Raw genomic sequence first — 20,648 nt, forward strand, 5'->3', positions numbered from 1 at the left:
ATTTTTATTTTTAAAATTTGTAATTTTTTTTCCTACTTTTCAAACTTCTTTGTTAAAAACGAAGAGACAAACACACACATTAGTCTAGGGCTCTACAGGGAGGGTCAGGATCATCAATATCACTGTTTCCCACCTCCACATCTTGTCCCACTGGAAGGTCTTCAGGGTCAGTAACATGGACGGAGCTGTCACTTCCTATGACAGCAATAATTTCTTTGGGAATATCTCCTGAAGGACCTGCCTGAGGCTGCTCTACAGTTAAAAAAAAATAAGTAGGTGTACACTCTAAAATAGCAACAAAAATGGTATAGTACGGTGTATACATAAACCAGTAGCGTAGTCATTTATTATCTTTATCAAGCATTAGAGACTGCAACTATAATTATGTGGGCTATACTTTTATATGACTGGTAGTAGATTTGTTTACACCAGCTTCACCAGAGACTCATGAGTAATGCTTTGTGCTGCAGCGTTACCACAGATATGACATCACGAGGCAACAGAAATTTTTCAGCTTCTTTGTAATCCTATGGGACCACCGTCCTATATGCGGCCTGTCATTGACTGAAATGTCATGGTGTAGCACACGACTGTATTGGACCGTGCTTTTTCGTACATGTTGATAATGACTGCCTTTTGATTGGAGTGTTTAATCCATTACATTGAATTTAATTGTTGATATCTTTGGATTTACATCTGCCATTTTACTATTTGTTTTTGTATGTCCCATGTCTTTTTTCCCCCCATCCTATTTTGCTGCCTTCTTTTGTGTTAAACACATCCTCTTTTTTTTAAGTGTGAGACGTTTTAAGTCCTAGGTTATTTTATTAACTATTTTGAAATTTAATTTTCTTTGTGGTTACTCTAGGGATTATAATACATATCTTATCACAATCTACTTTAGCTTAATGCTGGGAATTTTGAAAAATATAACAACTTTGTTCTAATATAGCTCCATTTCCCCATTCTTTGAGCCATTAATGCTATATTTATTATACTTACATATGCCATAAATCCGACAGAACTGTGATAGAGTGATTGCCTTATGCAGTCATATAATATTTAAACGAACATTTTAAAACTATTTTATATTAACAAATGTATATATATATATCATATGAACTTACATAATCTATAAATATATATTTAAACAGAACATTTAAAACAAACTCATATAAAAAAAAGAGAAAAAAACCTGTTCATACAGCCCTTTATGCTAACCCACATATTTATCATTTCCATTGCTCTTCATTTCTTTCTGCGGATTCATTTTCTGGTACAATTTTCTTTCAACCTGAAAGTCTTCCTTTAATATTTCTCATGGGACAGTTCTGCTAGCTACAGATTCTGTTTTTGTTCATCTTTCTTTTGAGCAGAATCTCGCTCTGTCACCCAGGCTGGAGTGCAGTGGCACGATCTTGGCTCACTGCAACCTCCACCTCCGGAGTTGAAGTGATTCTTGTGCCTCAGTCTGCAGAGTAGCTGGGACTATAGGTGACTGCCACCACGCCCAGCTAATTTTTGTATTTTTTGTAGAGATGGGGTTTCACCATGTTGGCCAGGCTGATCTCAAACTCCTGAGCTGAAGTGATCCATCCGCCTCGGCCTCCCAAAATGCTGGGATAACAGGCGTGAGCTGCTGTGCCCGGCCTGTTTTTGTATATCTTTGAATGAATTTATTTTAGCTTCTTTATATATATATATATATTTTTTTTTTATTATACTTTAAGTTATAGGGTACATGTGCACAACATGCAGGTTTGTTACATATGTATACATGTGCCATGTTGGTGTGCTGCACCCATTAACTCGTCATTTAACATTAGGTATATCTCCCAATGCTATCCCTCCCCCCTCCCCCAACCCCACAACAGGCCCCAGTGTGTGATGTTCCCCTTCCTGTGTCCATGTGTTCTCATTGTTCAATTCCCACCTATGAGTGAGAACATGCGGTGTTTGGTTTTTTGTCCTTGCGATAGTTTGCTGAGAATGATGGTTTCCAGCTTCATCCATATCCCTACAAAGGACATGAACTCATCATTTTTTGTGGCTGCATAGTATTCCATGGTGTACATGTGCCACATTTTCTTCATCCAGTCTATCATTGTTGGACATTTGGGTTGGTTCTAAGTCTTTGCTATTATGAATAGTGCCACAATAAACATACGTGTGCATGTGTCTTTATAGCAGCATGACTTATAGTCCTTTGGGTATATACCCAGTAATGGGATGGCTGGGTCAAATGGTTTTTCTAGTTCTAGATCCCTGAGGAATCGCCACACCGACTTCCACAATGGTTGAACTAGTTTACATTCCCACCAACAGTGTAGAAGTGTTCCTATTTCTCCACATCCTCTCCAGCACCTGTTGTTTCCTGACTTTTTAATGATTGCCATTCTAACTGGTGTGAGATGGTATCTCATTGTGGTTTTGATTTGCATTTCTCTGATGGCCAGTGATGATGAGCATTTTTTCATGTGTCTGTTGGCTGCACAAATGTCTTCTTTTCAGAAGTGTCTGTTCATATCCTTTGCTGACTTGTTGATGGGGTTTTTTTTTCTTGTAAATTTGTTTGAGTTCTTTGTAGATTCTGGATATTAGCACTTTGTCAGATGGGTAGATTGTAAAAATTTTCTCCCATTCTGTAGGTTGGCCTGTTCACTCTGATGGTAGTTTCTTTTGCTGTGCAGAAGCTCTTTAGTTTAATTAGATCCTATTTGTCAATTGTGGCTTTTGTTGCCATTGCTTTTGGTGTTTTAGGCATGTAGTCCTTGCCTATGCCTATGTCCTGAATGGTACTGCCTAGGTTTTCTTCTAGGGTTTTTATGGTTTTAGGTCTAACATTTAAGTCTTTAATCCATCTTGAATTAATTTTTGTATAAGGTGTAAGGAAGGGATCCAGTTTCAGCTTTCTACATAAGGCTAGCCAGTTTTCCCAGCACTATTTGTTGAATAGGAAATCCTTTTCCCATTTCTTGTTTTTCTCAGGTTTGTCAAAGATCAGATAGTTGTAGATGTTTGGTATTATTTCTGAGGGCTCTGTTCTGTTCCATTGGTTTATATCTCTGTTTTGGTACCGGTACCATGCTGTTTTGGTTACTGTAGCCTTGTAGTGTAGTTTGAAGTTAGGTAGTGGGATGCATCCAGCTTTGTTCTTCTGGCTTAGGATTGACTTGGCAATGCAGGCTCTTTTTTGGTTCCATATAAAATTTAAAGTAGTTTTTTCCAAGTCTGTGAAGAAAATCATTGGTAGCTTGATGGGGATGGCATTGAATCTATAAATTACCTTGGGCAGTATGGCCATTTTCATAATGTTGATTCTTCCTATCCATGAGCATGGTATGTTCTTCCATTTGTTTGTATCCTCTTTTATTTCATTGAGCAGTGGTTTGTAGTTCTTCTTGAAGAGGTCCTTCACATCCCTTGTAAGTTGGATTCCTAGGTATTTTATTTTCTTTGAAGCAATTGTGAATGGGAGTTCACTCATGATTTGGCTCTCTGTTTGTCTGTTATTGGTGTATAAGAATGCTTGTGATTTTTGCACATTGATTTTGTATCCTGAGACTTTGCTGAAGTTGCTTATCAGCTTAAGGAGATTTTGGGTTGAGACGATGGGGTTCTCTAGATATACAATCATGTCATCTGCAAACAGGGACAATTTGACTTCCTCTTTTCCTAATTGAATACCTTTTATTTCTTTCTCCTGCCTGATTGCCCTGGCCAGAACTATGTTGACTAGGAGTGGTGAGAGAGGGCATCCCTGTCTTGTGCCAGTTTTCAAAGGGAATGCTTCCAGTTTTTACCCATTCAGTATGATATTGGCTGTGGGTTTGTCATAGATAGCTCTTATTATTTTGAGTTACGTCCCATCAATACCTAATTTATTGAGCGTTTTTAGCATGAAGTGCTGTTGAATTTTGTCAAAGACCTTTTCTGCATTTATTGAGATAATCACGTGGTTTTTGTCTTTGGTTCTGTTTATATGCTGGATTTTGCTGGACATATTGGTTGACACTGTTTTCTTTGAGTCTTTTGAATATGTTGTTCTACTGCCTTTTGGCCTCTATTGATTCTGATGGAAACTCAGCTGTTAAATATGTTGTTGTTCTTCTGTACATGGGAGTTATTTTTCTCTTACTGCATTCAAGATTTTTAAATTGTCTTTGGCTTTTAGCAATTTAACTATGATGTGCAAATCTCTTTGTGTTTTTCTTACCTAGGTTTGTGGGGCTTCTTGAACCTGCTGATTAATGTTTTTCAGCATAGTTGGGAGGTTTTCAGGGCATTATTTCTTCAAAAAAATTTTTTTAACCTTTTTTCTGCTCTCCTCCCCTTCAGGACTCTTATTATATGTATGTTTGTGTGCTTGATGTTGTCCCAGAGGTCTCTGAGGCTCTGATCATTTTTCTCCAGCCTTTTTTTTCTGTGTTCTTCAGAAAGGATAATTTTTCTTTCTTTCTTTCTTTCTTTTTTTTGAGGTAGAGTTTTGCTCTTGTCGCCCACAATGCAGTGGCACTATCTTGGCTCACTGCAATCTCTGCCTCTTGTGTTCAAGTGATTCTCCTGCCTCAGCCTCCCAAGTAGCTGGGATTACAGGCACCCGCCATCATGCCCGACTAATTTTTGTATTTTTAGTAGAGGTGGGGTTTCATCATTGTTGGCCAGGCTGGTCTCGAACTCCTGACCTCAGGTGATCCACCTGCCTCGGCCTCCCAAAGTGCAGGGATTACAGGTGTGAACCACCTCGCCTGGCTGCAGAAAGGATAATTTCTACTCATCTATCTATGTCTATAGATGTGAGATGATAGAAGGAAATAATCAGTAAGTTCAGAGTCTTGCTGTTCTTATATGACATTTGGGTAGGTTTCATGAATAGACCCTTTTTAGTTTATTATTTGCTTTTGGTTGATTTCCAGTCCTAAAACGCTTGTTTAAACAATTTTATACTTTTTTAAAAATGAAATGCTTCATGAATTTGCGTGTCATCCTTGTGCAGGGGCCATGCTAATCTTCTCTGTATCATTCCAGTTTTAGTTCATGTGCTGCTGAAGTGAGCAAAACAACTTTATACTTTTATATTTGTTTTGGCGGGGAGAGGATTTGTCCACCTTTTTAGGCTGCTCTAACTTGAAGTATCATCTCTGGTATGTTTATAGTTTTTTTTTAATGTTTACATTTTGGAGTTTTAATTTTGTTCATTCAGTAGCTTGAGATAGGGGTCTAACTTTGTTTTTCTTCCAAATGAATAGATAATTTACCAAACAACTTCTGGCTGACTGACTGCATCCCCAGCTTCAGTCTGTTTGTGTGTATAATTTTTGGTTGAGACTAATGTTTGAGCATGTGTGTGTCTGTTGGTGCAGCTGTGGAAGAAAATGAATGGCACGTAGGTCCTCAAAATAAAATGAATCACCTCGAAATGTTAAGATAAAATGGAAGCATCTGTATGCAATGGGTGAGTTTTCTTTGTTGTTTTGGAGATCCCTGAGTTTCTGTAAAACTGCTATTTTGAATTCTTGGTCAGAGAGCTCATGAATCACCATCTCATTAGGGTCAGTCACTGGTTCCTTGCTTTATACGTTTGGGGAGGTCATGGTTCCATGTTCTTATGGATATATGTCTGTGTCTTTGCATTAAAGGATTTATTATTTATTCCAATCTTCTTTGTCTAGTCTGTTTTGGTTTTTACTGGTATGTTTGCTTAGAGATTATTTGTAATTTAGCTGTTGAATTTCTTACACATTTTTCCCGCTAGGTCACTGCCTCTTTTTCAGCACTAAATGGTACTTAAAACCCAGGTTTGCCTCTGTTCTTCTAGCAAAGGATCAGAGGATTGCCTGGCTGGAATGGGGGAGGTTCCAAAGGAGCTATCCCTGTGGTATGGAAAGGCTGGCTAGGAGTTCATGCCCAAGAGACCTGTGGAATCTACCTCCTACAGTGTAGTGCTGCCGAACAGCCACTCTGATTTGGCATCTCCTTTGGTTGAGTTACAGAGCGGAGCTTCCAGGGCTGGAGATGGTAATCCTGCCCCCTTCCTTTGTGTCCGGCTGTCCACAGGGTGGTATCTCCCTTCAGGCACTCCTGATGCTTCTCATGGGTTGAGGCATGGATAGGTCTCCTGCCAAAGAAGCCAAGATGGTAGGCAAGTTGTGTGTCCAACTTAATCTCACTTTTTCCAGTGTAGAATCTGAGTTGGGGGAAGTTTTACATGTGCTTGATACCAAGCAGACTGGGGGAAGAGTGTCACAGATATGAAAATCTGATTCTCTTACTGTCTGCTGGAGTTTTGTTTTGTTTTGTTTTGTTTTGTTTTTACTTCTCAGTGGCCCCAGGAACTGACCGATTCTCTTTCATGAGTTCTGGGAGATTGCTGGTGATAATCTCGTTGATGTATATTTATTTTGGTTATTCTGTGGGGAGAAGTGAAGCCAGCTTTCATCTACATTTTTAAAGTATAATTCTTATTTTGAGTGGCAAGAATCTGATTCCAGTATCCTGCCTTAGTTTTTATGCATTTTTGAAACTCCTACCATTGCATTTAGAACCTTCTACCTGGTGGAGTTTTTTTTTTGTTTTTCAGTTCTGGAAGTATTTGATTTTTTGAAACAGTTGACATTCATATAAAGAACAAGGTTGATAATCAAGCCTGCTCTACTAATTCTGTGCAGTCTAGAAAAGAGTGTACTGGGACCGGGCGCGGTGGCTCACACCTGTAATCCCAGCACTTTGGGAGGCCGAGGCATGCAGATCACAAGGTCAGGAGATCAAGACCATCCTGGCTAACACGGTGAAACCGCGTCTCTACTGAAAATACAAAAAATTAGCTGGACGTGGTGGTCTGTGCCTGTAGTCCCAGCTAATCGGGAGGCTGAGGCAGGAGAATGGCGTGAACCCGGGAGGCGGAGCTTGCAGTATGCCGAGATGGCGCCACTGTGCTCCAGCCTGGGTGACAGAGCAAAACTCCGTCTCAAAAAAAAGAAAAAAAAAAAAAAAAAAAGAAGAAGAAAAGAGTGTACTGGTTAAGTACTGAGAAGCATTTCCTGTGTGTCATGTAAGTACTTCAGGCTCTTAAATGTGTTACTCCAAGGAATAAGGTTGCAAATACAGTTGCTCTAAAAACATATTATACCAGCCTGGACAACATGGTGAAACCCCATCTCTACTAAAAATGCAAAAATTAGCTGGGCATGGTGGTACACACCTGTAATCCCAGCTGCTTGGGAGGCTGAGGCAGGAGAATCACCTGAACCCGGGAAGCAGAGGTTGCAGTGAGCTGAGATTGCGCCACTGCACTCCAGCCTGGGCGACAGAGCGAGACTCCGTCTCAAAAAAGAAAAAAAATTACATAAAATTCCGAGATGCAGCTTTCTTATCTAAAAAGGATTTGCGCAAAGCCTCCTTGCAGTAAGCATATAGGTAACTAAGGTGACTACCTTACGTATATGCATCACTCATTTATGCCCTAAGTTCTCATTTGTTGAAACAATAGTGCCCTTACTCTAAATCACATAATCACAAGAGCCCTAGGGCTGAATTGCTCAGCTTTAAATGTCAGCGCTGTCATACTAGCTGTGTGATGTGAGCAAGTTCTAAAACTCCCTGTGCTTGTTTCTTACGTATACAATGGAGAGAAGGGGTAGTACTTTGTAGGGTTGTTGTGAAGTTTAAACAAGGTAATAACTGTTCAGTGTTTTTAAAAGTCCCTTGAATGTAACAATTGCATCAGTGGTAAGGTATGCATTTTTCTCATATGGCCTCTGAAATGAGGATGTGTCTTATAATGAATGTAATTTCTTAATAAGCATTTTATCATTTAGTGACATCTTTTTTTATTAGTAGTACTTAATGTTACACTTTGGGTGACATTTTATATTTCAATAACTAATAGTAAGAGGTCTATTAACATTAGCTGCCGTCAACATTACCATCAATATTATCATCAGCATTATCTTGTTTCTAACTGAGATAGTGGCATTTGATAGTTTAGCAGTGCTAGAGTATATATCAAATCTCAATTTTATCTAACTACTTGTTTGCATTGGTGTATTTTTATCAAAGTTCTAGTGTGCTGTTTTTCATATTTGTATCATTTTAGCTAATGTAAAGTATTTATGGGGTCAGCTCATGCAATGTTTCCGTCATTCATTGTACGTTACTTGGCGATCTACTAAAACATGCATCAGCATCCTTCAGTCTCCCGAAATAAATAGAGACAAAGACAAATTCTTTATTTTCTCTGTTGATGTATTTTCCTAAATCCTTTCACAGGAGTGGTTTCTTTCTTAGCTAGGAGAACTAAGCCACCATTGTACCACTTAAGATTTACTGGTTTGCACTGTCCTCTGAGGGAGAAAAGAAGCAATTTATTGATCTGTAACACAGGAATGGACTGTGGCCAAACCTTTTCTGGTTTATACAATGCACCGACATAAGAATCTGCATAGTATTAAGAAGAATGAGCACTCACAATTTGAGGCCGCCTGTCAGCATGAATAATAACTGAGAAAAATCAATACACAATATACAACTGTTCTCTTTGCACGGACACTGCCAGGATTCACACCCAGTGACAGTGTCTTCTTTTTTTTTTTTTTTTTTCTTTTTTTTGAGACAGGGTCTCTCACTCTGCTGTGCAGGCTGGAATGCAGTGGCGTGATCTCGGCTCACCGCAACCTCTGCCTCCCTGTTCAAGTGATTCTTGTGCCTCAGCCTCCCAAGTAGCTGGGATCACAGGCGTGTACCACCCTATCCAGCTAATTTTTGTAGTTGTAGTAGAGATGGGATTTTGCCATGTTGGCCAGCCTGGTCTTGAACTCGTGGCCTCAAGTGATCCACCCACCTCGGCCTCCCAAAGTGCTGGGATTATAGGCGTGAGCCACCGTGCCCGGCCAACAGTGTCTTGTTATTTTACCAGTGATATGCTTATAGTTCCTAATTTTAGGCTTCCTCCTTATTTTGGTTTTATTGTTCAGTTTGGGGAAGGGTGGGAGGCACCAATTTGGATCTGAGAAAAAGGTCTTCTGCCAGATGAAAGAGTTTCAATAACAGGAGAGGACCTTGGGCCAAAGTTTATTAAGCTTGACTAGGAAGATTCTGGGCACATCTCCATCCAAATACCTTGACGCATATTTCATTCACCCCTAGCACATGCAGCTTGTCCCTTCTTGTCTTCTGTTTGCCTTCAAGGTTTTACATGGTGGTATTTACAAGCCGTTATGGAGCAAGAGTGCAAACACACAAGGCTAGCAAGGGGCCAGTAAACAGGGTTTGGCTTAGGGTTTTGTGGTTGTTAGCTTTTAAAAGCATACTTAGTTGAATAATTCCAGAAACTGGGCTTCTTTCCTTTGCCCCTTCATTTGCCCCTCCCTCTCTGGTCTTCCCAGTCTCCACTTTTTTTTTTTTAAATAAAACTGCGTTTGTCAGAAATGTATAGACAGTCACTCCTATTCTTAAAAGACAGTGTTTATCCCTAATGCCTGCCTTTTGATTCAGCCAGCAATGACTGTGCACACAGAGGTTATTGCTCTCCAAGTTCAATGTTGTGGACCTGAACCAGTGCCTCTGTTTCCAAGAGAAAGTCAGGTGATTACCCCTTCATCAGGGAGATTGGAGCCATCCTATCCTCCTGGTGTGTCACCAGCCAGAAACTAAGGATCAGCAGGGAGTGGATGGTTTAGAATCTCCTCTCTCCAGGTGGACACAATGCTATTCAGTGTAGCTGGAAAAGCCACGCAGCGGGCAGGCTTGTCAGAAGCAATCTGTTTTTTTAAAAAAAAAAAAAAGAGAAAAAAGGGTCCTTTTGAGTTTACACTGAGTTGCTTTCGCAGTAGTTAGCTTTGAACTGTGGTGCAAACCCATTTAAACAATGAGGGAAATTTCACTAAGTGGCAAGAAATTCTCACCCTGTGTGATCAAAGCAATCAGCCATTTCCTTTTCCTTCCTTTTTATTTACTTATATTTCTGACCCCTTATAATCTTCGTGATTGTAGCCTGATAGTTTCCTTTTTTGAATAGCATTAAAAAAAATACCTTTTCTTTTCCCTGAGGGTTTTAAAGCAAATAAAACAAGACAGAAGGGGTCTAAATTTTTAGTTTTATTTTTTGAGACAGTCTCGTTCTGTCGCCCAGGCTGGGGTGCAGTGGTGCAATCTCAGCTCACCGCAATCTCTGTCTCCCAGGTTCAAGTGGTTCTGGTGCCTCAGCCTCCCGAGTAGCTGGGATTACAGGCGTGCACCACCAGCCCTGGCTAATTTTTGTATTTTTTAGTAGAGACGAGGTTTTGCCATGTTGGCCAGGCTGGTCTCAAACTCCTGACCTCAGGTGATCTGCCTGCCTCAGCCTCCCACAGTGCTGGGATTACAGGTGTGAGCCACTGCGCCCGGCCTAAATATTTATTTTTAATAATTGTTATTACAAAAGTAAGAAAAGAGCTAAAATCCATGATTTCATCACCCAGAGGCAACCACCACAGTGAACATTTTGGTACATTTACTTCTCATCGTTTAAATTAAATGTGTACATATACACATACATATTTTTAATAAAATTAGGTTTAGGATAGTATACAGTTTTGTTTTTCTTTTAACCAACATACTTTGAATATTTTACCTTATTAAAAACTTATATGATTTCAATGGCTGCATTAGAATGAGTGTATACAGATATTATCTTGGCATTCTGTTGTTAAGAGGTCGTGTGGGTTTCTGAATTGACACTTTAATTCTCAACTTAGAGTTTATTTCTCCCAACTTCTTCTGATTTCATGGGTCTAGAGTCAGAGTTTGGGCACAATGGAAATGGAATTTCTATATGTACTGTTGTTTACTGTTTGCTAGTATTTTTCAGAAGGTATTTGCAAAAACCAAAGGGGAAACAGTGTTCTTTTTTGTATTTTTTCTTTTTTTGTTTTAGATTTTGTGATTGAAATATAAGTCTTATTATGGTAATCTCAGGTAACTTTTAAATAGAAATATCAATGTAAAATGAATACATTGCCCAATGTGGACCCCGGTGTTTCAGAACTATGTGCCATGATCTATCATTTTGTTACTGGAAAGGGGTCTTAATCCAGACCCCAAGATCTTGGATCTCTCACAAGGAGGAATTAGAGGTGAATCCATAGAGTAAAGTAAAAGCAAGTTTATTAAGAAAATAAAGGAACAAAGAATGGCTACTCCATAGGCAGAGCGGGAGCGTGGGCTGCTCAACTGATTGTACACACAGTTACTTCTTGATGCTAAACAAGAGGTGGATTATTCTTGTGTTTTGCAGGAAAGGGGTGGGCAGTTCCTGGAAGTGAGGGGTCCTCCCCTTTTTAGACCATATAGGATAACTTCCTGACATTGACATGGCATTTGTAAACTGTCCTGCTGCTGGTGGGAATGTTTTTTAGCATGCTAATGCATTATAATTAGCATATAATGAGCAGTGAGAATGACCAGAGATCACTTTCATCTTCATCTTGGTTTTGGTGGGTTTTGGACGGCTTCTTTACCACAACCTGTTTTATCAGCAAGGTCTTTGTGACCTGTATCTTGTGCTGACCTGTCTCATCCTGTGACTAAGAATGCCTAAGCTCCTGGGAATTTAGACTTAAAATAAAGGTCTCAGCCTTATTTTATCTAGCCCCTATTCAAGATGGAGTTGCTCTGGTCCGAATGCCTCTAATAATTTGAAGTTTATCCAGCGGCACAGTGGGAGATAATGAATTTTTGTTTAAGAGGAGGAGGACTGACTGGATCAGATTTGTGCTTTAGAAAGGTGGTTGCATGTAAGAAAGAGGCGTTGGTAGAAAGACTTCAGATATCTCAAAAGAATTTCCATGAAGTTAATCTTTTTAAAAATGTAAACATTTGGTGCAGTAATTGCTTTGAAATTGCAGTTGAATAAATGAACTTTTTGAACCAGAATTTGGAAAGGAAGATATGCTTAAAAACCAAAAATATTTTGTAGAGTGCTACACATTAGGAAGTCATTTGTATTTGGTGACCACTTTCCTAAAATAGTCTCATTTCTAGAGAACCAATTTTGTTTCCCATAGATTATTATGTGTAGAGACCCCCTTTCAGTATGTAGCCACTGGTACATCCGTGGGTGTTATCTCCATACTGCCAGGTCCAATGCAGTCACCTCCTGGATCTATAGTCTTTCTCCCCCCATTCCGATTTGCTTTCTCTGTTAGCAGTCATCTTTGTAAACGGAAGTCTAAGATTTAGTGTTGTACATTTTTTAAATGATCCATTTTGATGGGGCTCTCTTTATTGTTTCAGGTTGAATGCCTTTGAGAACTTGATGCATAAAATTTGCATGACTCCTCACTCCTTTCTGGATCTCTCATTGGACTCAAGCCAGCATGGCTCACACCACAAAGGTTAACGACAGTGCCTCAGGTAACCCTGTGCTCTGGAGTTTGTGTGTTAAATGTATGTCTTTTCTCAAACTAATTTTTTATTCTCTTTAATAATGAACGGATAATAGCAAGTTGCCTAGATAACTAGGATTTCAAAGCAATTTTCTGTCCATTGAAGTTTGGGTTTGTTTTGTTTTACTCTCAGAAAATTTGCTTTTATCTTAGAGTCTTGCACTGAAATCAGTTGAGTAAATTATTACCTAAGTCAATTCTGTTGAAGTGTTGAAAGACAAATGTAAATGCTGAATGCTGATGCAAATGTAATGTATACTCCTCTTGCGCTTCTTTCTGAGGGATTGAATGAGGAGAGAGGAAATTAGTTTGGATGCTGAAAACCAATTCCTAGTAGCCACTCCCAAGCAGCTTTTGTTTGATGTTGCTAAACAGAGAGAAAGGAGGGAAGAGAAGTATATATTCTGTAAAATGATTCTCTTAGGAATATGCAACAAGCCATATTATGAATCATAAAGACCTGTATTTGAATTCTTATTTTGGTTATATTAGAGACTTACATAGTTTCACTTTCTGTTCCAATATTGCTTCTGTGAGATTCGGGAGAAATCTGTACACGAAATGCAGAGAAGATCCTCCTAAGAGACACATCACCATGGGGACAACCTGCCCAAAATGGCATGCCAAGTGTTCGTTTCTTTTTTGAGTTATGTGCCAAATAGCTGAATGAGTGAGAATAGTAATTGTCTATGCAGAAATTTTTTCTGAGCGTCTGAGTCCAGAGTCCTACGTCTGCTGGCTCTGAACACCTTCAAATGACAACATTATGTACTGGAGCAAGTGTAGAGTTGGAGCCAGGAAACCTGAATTTGAGTCCTAGTTCCAGCACTAACCGTGAAATATTGGGCAGGGCTATTTCTTCACATGTAAACCATCGGTAAGTATATCCACCTGCCGGTTTAGGACCAGTGAGCGCACCAGAAACATACTTACAGGAGCTATGTAAGCCGTAAAGCACTTTTGAAGACAACAGCAGGAAGTGACCTCTAAAGCGGGCATTCCCAGCCCATGAATGTGACTTTTTATTCTAGCGGTCTCAGCTGCAAGTATCTCCTCTGGGTAGAACACTATAACCCAAACCCAGATAAACTCAGTTATTTGTTCTGGGATGACTGATCTTTCCCTGTTCATTCCATTTTTGACCTTTTTACTGCCCAGCTCTTTGAGACTTTTATAGATTCTGCTGTGGGACTGCTATCAATAATAAAGACATGAATGAGAATATCTAACATTCATTGAACACTTAAATGCACTATGGTGCCTAAAATGCTTTGCCTGCATTTTCATACTTAATCCTCACAATAATCTAATGAGATTAAGCTATTATTTTACTGTCATCATCATCCCTATGTAATGTCACAGAGAAGTTCGGGGACTTACTGTAAATGAAGTAAGAAAAATAGAATTATGGGCAGTGGCTCACACCTGTAATCCCAGCATTTTGGGAGGCCGAGGGGGATGGATCACCCAAGATCGGTAGTTCAAGACCAGCCTGGCCAACATGACGAAACCCCTTCTCTACAAAAATACAAAAATTAGCCAGGCATGGTGGCGCATGCCTGTAATCCCAGCTACTTAGGAGGCTAAGACAGGAAAGGCTGGAACCTGGGAGGAAGAGGTTGCAGTGGGCCCAGATTGCACTACTGCCCTCCAGCCTGAGTGACAGAGTGAGACTCCATATCAAAAAATAAAATAAATCAGAATTATGATGACTTTCTCCAGTAAAATATTTGGTGAGAGAGGAGATTGAAACATTATGAAATTTCAAGTGTAGTGGGTGGGTTTTAATTCCCTCTGATGATGTGGTTTCCTCCCTTGCCCTGCATTTGCTTCCATTCACATGCTCAGGGGAAGGGGTCTTTAAGATTGTTGGTACCTCAAGACCTCAACCTTCTTCTGGTGCCTTGGGCAAAATCCTTTCTTCATGGGTTTAGATACCTACCCCACTAATTCCTTTCCAACTTGGTTTGTTCTGTACTTACCTTTTTGCTTTGTTTCTGAGATCTAATAAGCAAGCTGTAACTTTTCCTTCCCACCTGGTATCCTGCCTAACAGGTCTGGGCATTGAGGTTGAAAGCAAAAGAAAGCTCTCTGATTTGTGACTTTCAGGGTGTCAGAGTATGAATTGTTACTGCAGACAGTTATCTGGACTGTGCAGGGGAAGATTTTTTACTTATTCTAGTCACCATGACCCATGTACGTCTATAAGCAAATCTAATTAGAGACTCAACCATAAACAGTAATATATATGCAAACATACATATATGTGTATGTGTCTGTATATGTATATACACACATAGTAATATATACATACATATATGTATATACAAACACAAATGTGTGTACACCATATATATGACACTCATAGAAAAAAAAATTTTTTTTTGAGATGGAGTCTTGCTCTGTCACCCAGGCTGGAGTGCAGTGGCGCGATATCAGCTCACTGCAACCTCTGCCTCCTGGGTTCAAGTGATTCTTGTGCCTCAGCCTCCCACATAGCTGGGATTACAGGCCCATGCCATCACGCCTGGCCAATTTTTGTATTTTTAGTAGAGATGAGGTTTCACCATGTTAACCAGGCTGGGGTTGAACTCATGACTTCAGGTGATCTGCCTACCTCGGCACTTTGGGGTTACAGGCATGAGCCACCGCACCCAGCTGAAAATTTAAAAGTATAGATGCGTGTTGTATTGTCTGAAAACCAAAACAAAAGCAAGAATTACTGGTGATAATACCACCTAGAAATAAATGTCTTCCTATTTTTTATATAGTGGTCAAATGTTACATATTTCACAGGGTTGAGAATATGTTAATAAAAATCATTCCTTTACCTTTTCCCACTTTGTATTACAAAAGAAACACCTCTCCAATGTTTAAAAAAATACTCCATGTAAGAGATGCGGGTTATAAATACACTTCTATGCGTGTAAATAACATTTAGAGAACCTAGATGAAGATGAGGTAAAGAGGCCTCATGGCAGCTAGTGAGGGCCAATTACTGGTCTCCTATGAGAAAAGGATAAGCTATTTCGGTTTAGTAGGAGTTTCAGATGTGGAGTAAATTATATGTTTCTTCAATTTCCAAAAATTGCTGCTTGGGCTTCGTAGAGCATGAGGGGAAATTTCATGTGACGACGGAGTCAGGGCAGTGGCAAAAGAAGCACTTTCCATAGTCTTAGTAATAAAACAAGCAAAAGAGGAGCCTCTGGGAAAGGCCATACCATGCCCTTGGCACAAAATACATCCGACGACTGATCATCTCAAGTTGACATCCCCATGTAACATTTAAATGGGATAAGGGGTGATTCACAACCTTTTATACTCTGACTTCCCCTTGGAGTCCCTCACGGAGGCTGGGTAAAAGAAACTGCTTTTAAAACGAGCTATTCATTAATGCTGTAATTTGTAAAATGTATTATGCCACACTTCAGACATACAAAGTGTGTGAAAGTTATATAACAAGCACCTTTGTACACACTACTTAGCTTAAGAAATAAACCTTATTAATATAGGCCAGATATACATGAGCACCTACTATATGCTGCTTTAGGTACTGGGGATACAGCAGTGAACCAAAGAGGCAAAAATTTCTGCCCTCAAGGATTGTACATTCTAGGGAAAGTTAAAGTCTCCTGTGTACACGGTTGCCAGAAAAAAAATACTAAAAAAGTGTTCATTGTTTATCTAAAATTCATTTTAATGGTGCTCTACTTTTGTGTGCAGCCCTACCTGTGTACCCCTTCCAGATTGCACCCCCTGCCCTTCCTTACCACCAGCCCATCAAAATCAATCATTCCTCGTAGTGTTATCTCTTTTTCACCAGATCCTCCATCCTACTTCTCTTGATTGGTACAGTATTGTTTTCATTAATTCAAAACATTTTAGGCCAGATGGGGTGGCTCAGACCTGTAATCCCAACATTTTGGAAGGCCAAGGAGGGAGGATTGCTTGAGGCCAGGAGTTCAAGACCGGTATGGGCAACATAGCCAGACTCCATCTCTACAAAAAAATTGTTTTTTAAATTAGCCAGGCATAGTGGTATGCACCTGTAGTCCCAGCTACTCAGGAGGCTGAGGTGGGAGGATTGCTTGAGCCCAGTAGTTTGAGGCTGCAGTGAGTTATGATGGTACCACTGCACTCCAGCCTGGGTGACAGAGCCAGACCCTATCTCTAAAGCAAAAAACCAAAAACATTTTATTATGGTACTGCTAACAGTACTGCAGTGTCTTTTGTTAAGGAGGTAAGAGCATCATAAATTGCTCTTGACTGTTCTCTCATAGCCAGCTAGGAAGTAAATGGTGATTGTTGGTTAGGAAAATAGCTGTGTTTCTTTGGGGTGTAGGGATGAGGCAGTCTGCTTTTTCCCCAAGTTTCTGAATCATGTTGTAAACTGGATGCACTGATTGATACCTCTCTAAACACTAATGTTGTGAAACTTTAATTAGAGCTTAGATATGCTTTAGAAGCCAAGTAACAAGTGGCTTATTTGTGAAAGAAAGATAATAATAGCTATCCTACCTTCTTCACAAGGTGGTTGTGCGGGGAAGAAAATAATAGCTGTAGAAACACTTTTTAAAACATAAAGTGCTGGTCAGATATCAGGGGATAGCACCATTCCCCTTGTTCTCTTGTCATAATGGGCTGGGCACACATGCCAGTCTCTTTGGGGGGTCCTAGTAGGGAGAATGTCAAATTAAATCCTTCCCAGCTGGTTGCTCAGGAAAAGGTTCTCCTGTTTAGCAGTTAAGCACACACAAAAAAGTCATGCAACGGCCTTCCCTATAGTGGTGAGATCACATTAAATAGCTACTTCAAGTGTCACTAAAGCATTATAACTGCTCTTAAGTGTATGTAGAATGAGATTACTTTAGAAAAACATTTTGAAAAATCATATGCTTTTCCCATATGTTCAGTATTTAATGTTGTTGGACAATGACTGCCTAAAACTTCATATGCAGCAAAAAAAAAAAAAAAAAAAAAAAATCTAACAACGAACATTTAAGTTTAGTTCCCATAAGTCTCAGAATTTCATGCCCTCGATTTTTTCCCTATCATACACATTTTTAAAAGACTAATCTAGTGGATAAGGATATGCTATCAAAACCTGAAACTCATGAATCAGAAATCATCTTGCACATTAACTTGTAATCTTATAACAATTTTTGTCTCTGCACACATAAAATGTAAATTCTGCACGCATAAAATGTAAAAAATCTCAAACAGTTTAGTGTTTTGTATATTTAAATCATTATGTTCTATAACAAACAATAATTTAGGTATTGTCAGTAAGATGGAATTAGCAACATTTCTATTTCTCCCAAGTAAAAATATAGAATGATATAAAGAACTGGATGCCTTGATGAAAGTACCTGTATTACAGCAAATTATAGCAAAAGACAGAAGTAGAAAGGAAAAACAAAAATTGATATACTGAATATAGAGGTGGGAAATGATTGCAAACTATAATTCTTATTAGTGAAATAAAGCACTAAAGGATACAATATGTAAAGGGAAAAAATAAAATTTCAACTAAAAAATATTCTAGTGTTTAACATATTAAATGACAACCAACTTGTAAGCTCTTGGACCCAACAGAGATAAATTAGTTTAAGAAAGGCAAATTTTGCTGGGTTCAGTGGCTCAGGCTTATAATCCCAGCACTTTGAGAGGCCAAGTAGGAGAATCACTTGAGGCCAGGAGTTCAAGACGAGCCTGAGCAACGTAGCGAGAGCCTGTCACTACAAAAAAGTAAAAATAAAAAAATTAGCCAGGCATGGGTGCAAGCCTGTAGTCCCAGCTACTCAGGAGGCTGAGATGGGAGGATCACTTGAGTCCAGGAGTTCACGACTGCAGAGAGCCATGATAGCCACTGCATTCCAGCCCAGGTGTCAGAGTGAGACTCTGTCTCAATAAAATAAAATAATTAAATAAATATGAAAAAAAGAAAAGGCCAAGTGTGGTGGCTCACGTCTATAATCCCATTACTTTGGGAGGCTGAGGTGGGCAGATCACTTAAGCCCAGGAGTTTAAGATCAGCTTTGGCAACATGGCAAAAACCTCATCTTCTACCAAAATAAAAAATTAGCCATCTATAAGATGAAGGATTCCGTGACACAGCTCAGCTCTCACCTGCAAAAGTTCTATGGTCCAAAGTACTTTTTTTTTCTCCTGAAATAGTCCTAAAGTCTGGGACACCACTGGCTTTCTCCACAGCTGGTGCTCATCTCCATAAGATCTTCAGTCCAGAACCCAGGCAATCAGCAGCTTCACGTGTGGCAGTGCGGGGGAGTAAAGAGATAGAAGAAAATGAGACAAGATTTGCACCTGGTGCATGGAAGAGGCGCGTGTAACTTCTGTTTACATTTCATTGGCTAATTCAAGTCACGTGGTGGAACCTGGCATTAAAGAGGCAACCTAGCGTGTGGTCAAACTAGAGTGAAGGGGTGTGGATGCAAAAATTAACAAATCTTTCCATGATTGTGGAGCAGCTCTATCATGACTGAGAATTCAGCGCCAGTAGCAGCAGGGATCTTCCTGTGTAATGACGGGTCATCAAAGCCAGGTAGACCTTTGTAAGATTTTTTTACACTAATATTCATACTGGATCTTTATATTCTTTAGGAAAATAGCAGAATAACAGAATTTTAAGGTCAACTAGAATGAGTACAATAAATTTGTTTGTGGAATATATTAATATCTAAAAATAACTTTGCCGTATAAAGTAATGCCAATGTAATTTTTTCTTTTCATTACTGCATTTTAAATCAAAACAAATTTGGCACGTTAAGCAGTATAGGAAACAACTTGAATTTAGCAAAGAAACTTGTAGCCAGTTCAAGTAAGCAAAACACTGTATCACAGCAATCTAGCCTAATTTATTCTCATTGGTTCCTCTTATTGTCACATATTGTTCCATTCATTCCATGATAAATTGTACCTCTCTGGGTCAGAAAAAAAGTATTCAAATAGAAATAATTTCAGCAATTTTCTGATGTCACACTCTGTTTTTTCTTCCACATTTTGAATTATTTTATTGGGACGCATACCCCTATGAGCTCAAGTCTTATCACCAAAGCAGGTTGCTAACTAACTGGAGTTTCATATTATGCTGTTGTCATCATCTTCTTAGATGTTGTATCTTTAAGACAGTTTCTATTTGGCTAATGGCATTCTTTATCTCCTGTAGTTTAGGCTTACCTTAAGTGAACCAATATTGAATGTATTATCCTATTTTCACTATTTCCAATAAAGACATGGTCTCAATCATAGATATATTAGGCTTCTTTTAGCAGAGCTAGTGCAAGTATAAATGTAGAAAGAGAAAAACTACTTGGCGAACAGCTTAGTGAATTTTTGCATTGTTTACTTGAAAATGAATCTTGTTTTTGGTAGCCATTTCTCAGTAAACTTTACTATCACATGTTTTTATGTCCTAATTATTCAATTCAAGTTTCTTTAGTTATAAAATCAGCAAAGAGGTCTGTTTCTATTTATTTTCACATAGCTAAGACTTATAAAATTGTGAATTTAGAAATTGCTAGATGGGAATTAATTTCATCTTATAAACCCAGCATACTCATTTAATAATAAAATCAAGATAAACAATTATAGGATAGACGAAAAAAATAGAAATTGAACTAGAACATTGAACAGAGTGCTAACTACAAGTTCTAACATTTTTGTTTTTGTTTTACATGTTCAAATATTCATGCATGCATAAAGTATTATGTGGAATTTAAATAATTTCTTTAAAATGGAAATATGTTGTATTTAATGGACACTAATTTGTTTTAAAACTACAGAATGAATCCAGGAAAGAGGTGCATGATTTAGTAGTTGCCTAAATTGTACCTTCTACAGATGTTCTGAGTTTATTAAAATTAGTTATTATTAATTACTTGCTTAAATATTAGCATATCAAACTAAAACCAAAGGATCAAAACTCAAAATGTTAGGTAGATAAAAACTCTCATGGTTTTTTGTTCCTTCAGGGATTTATAAGAACTTTCAGTCTTTTGCAGTGCTATTGTGAAACCAACAACTGGTTGTTATTTTGAATCTCAAAAAGGAATTCGAATTTGGGGTCCTAACAGGAAATGACATTTACCCAAAGGAATTCAAATAAGGAAATATTTGAAAAAGTAACAGGAAGATATATTCAAAGCAATATCTTTTTCTCTTTTGGAATATGGGACGCAGCTAATGATAGGTGTAGTTGCATTTCCT

General features: G+C 38.8%; 1 protein-coding gene and 1 non-coding gene across 2 annotated transcripts in view; one reads left to right on the forward strand and one right to left on the reverse strand.

The window, feature by feature from the left end:
• The window catches only part of LOC129523959 (solute carrier family 35 member F5-like), a 66,518-nt gene extending 54,147 nt beyond the window's left edge, over positions 1-12,371 (forward strand). The window contains exon 10 of the mRNA XM_063703613.1: positions 12,271-12,371. The gene's annotated coding sequence lies outside the window, so the exon portion shown is untranslated. The remainder of the gene's footprint in view (positions 1-12,270) is intronic.
• On the reverse strand, positions 4,952-5,058 carry LOC134758096 (U6 spliceosomal RNA). The gene has a single exon (XR_010132933.1). It is a non-coding gene; the product is annotated as a U6 spliceosomal RNA (small nuclear RNA).
• Positions 12,372-20,648: the final 8,277 nt, after the last annotated feature.

Source organism: Gorilla gorilla, chromosome 1, assembly GCF_029281585.2.
Source record: "Gorilla gorilla gorilla isolate KB3781 chromosome 1, NHGRI_mGorGor1-v2.1_pri, whole genome shotgun sequence".
Lineage (NCBI taxonomy): Eukaryota > Metazoa > Chordata > Mammalia > Primates > Hominidae > Gorilla > Gorilla gorilla.